General features: G+C 34.9%; 1 protein-coding gene across 1 annotated transcript in view; it reads right to left on the bottom strand.

Moving 5' to 3' along the window:
* LOC107684613 (progesterone receptor-like) overlaps nucleotides 1-1,118 on the bottom strand; it is a 15,018-nt gene that overhangs the window by 855 nt on the left and 13,045 nt on the right. The gene's annotated exons all lie outside the window — the stretch shown is intronic.

Genomic DNA, 1,118 nt, shown 5'->3' with positions numbered 1-1,118 from the left:
ATAAGCCAAGAGGAGACTGGTTTTCCTTTGCTAAAGTATCTTTGATCCTGTAAACAAACGTTGGTTTTCACGAGACTCACCGGCGCATGCGCAACGCTGACCTCCATACGTCATACTCCCGGAACTGCTTGTGTGTACAACTGTTGGCGCAAGCTACATTAAAGTGATTATTACGTTTTGAATATGGATATTTTTCTTACAAAAACACATCGATTCGCTACAGAAGGCCTTTGTTCACCCCCCGGAGCCGTGTGAGACACTTTTTTTATGGATGGGCGATTTTTATTTAAGTTCTTTTGGACTGAAGCAATGCAACACCCGCTGAGTGGCATTAAACAGCTTGAAAGATCAAAGATCATTTTTAATATAACGCTGACTGGATTCATCTGAAAGAAGAAAGTCATATACACCTAGGATGCCTCGGGGGTGAGTAAAACGCAGCCTAATTTTCATTTTTGGGTGAACTAACCCTTTAATACATAACAGTTTGCCTTAGTCTTTTTGAGCTATGACAACTTCTAATGGAAATTGTGGGAAAAAAATTTAAATTCTTCTAATGAAAAGGTTGGAGCAACTGAATCATATAAACACAATATAATTTTTAAGTTGATTCTTCAAAAAAAAAAAAATAAGTTACTCCAAATCATTTCAACAATTTGATTATTACTGGTCACTGTAGTTGTCAGTACAATGGTAACCACAAAAACTTCAACATAACAGAAACGCTTTTAAATGTCTAACATAAAACACATAAAATAACAATTAATTTCAACATTTATTTTTCTTATCCAGTCCTATGCAAAGCATGCTGGGAACTAGAAATACACTACTTAAAACACTTAATTAAAATAAATAAATAAAATAAAAATTTATGCAGAAATTGTCTGTTTAAATTACAAACAATATTGGGATGATATAATGATCAATATTACCGTACTCATCAAAATAATGTTTGCAACTTAAAAGGTTTACTTAAATCACTAACATAGAATTTTAACTTTTAACCGTTTCCAGCATTTCTTTTTAGAGTGTAGTTCCCTTTCAAGGAAACTTCGAACTGCGTCCTCTAGGGGTCGCTATGGGGAACGATATACCCACGCCGCCATGCTGAGGGGAGT

The sequence above is a fragment of the Sinocyclocheilus anshuiensis genome, unplaced genomic scaffold (genome assembly GCF_001515605.1).
Source record: "Sinocyclocheilus anshuiensis isolate Anshui unplaced genomic scaffold, SAMN03320099.WGS_v1.1 scaffold41, whole genome shotgun sequence".
NCBI classification, from domain to species: Eukaryota; Metazoa; Chordata; class Actinopteri; order Cypriniformes; family Cyprinidae; genus Sinocyclocheilus; species Sinocyclocheilus anshuiensis.
The sequence above is the reverse complement of the archived record's forward strand: the minus strand, read 5'-3'. Positions and strand labels throughout refer to the sequence as shown.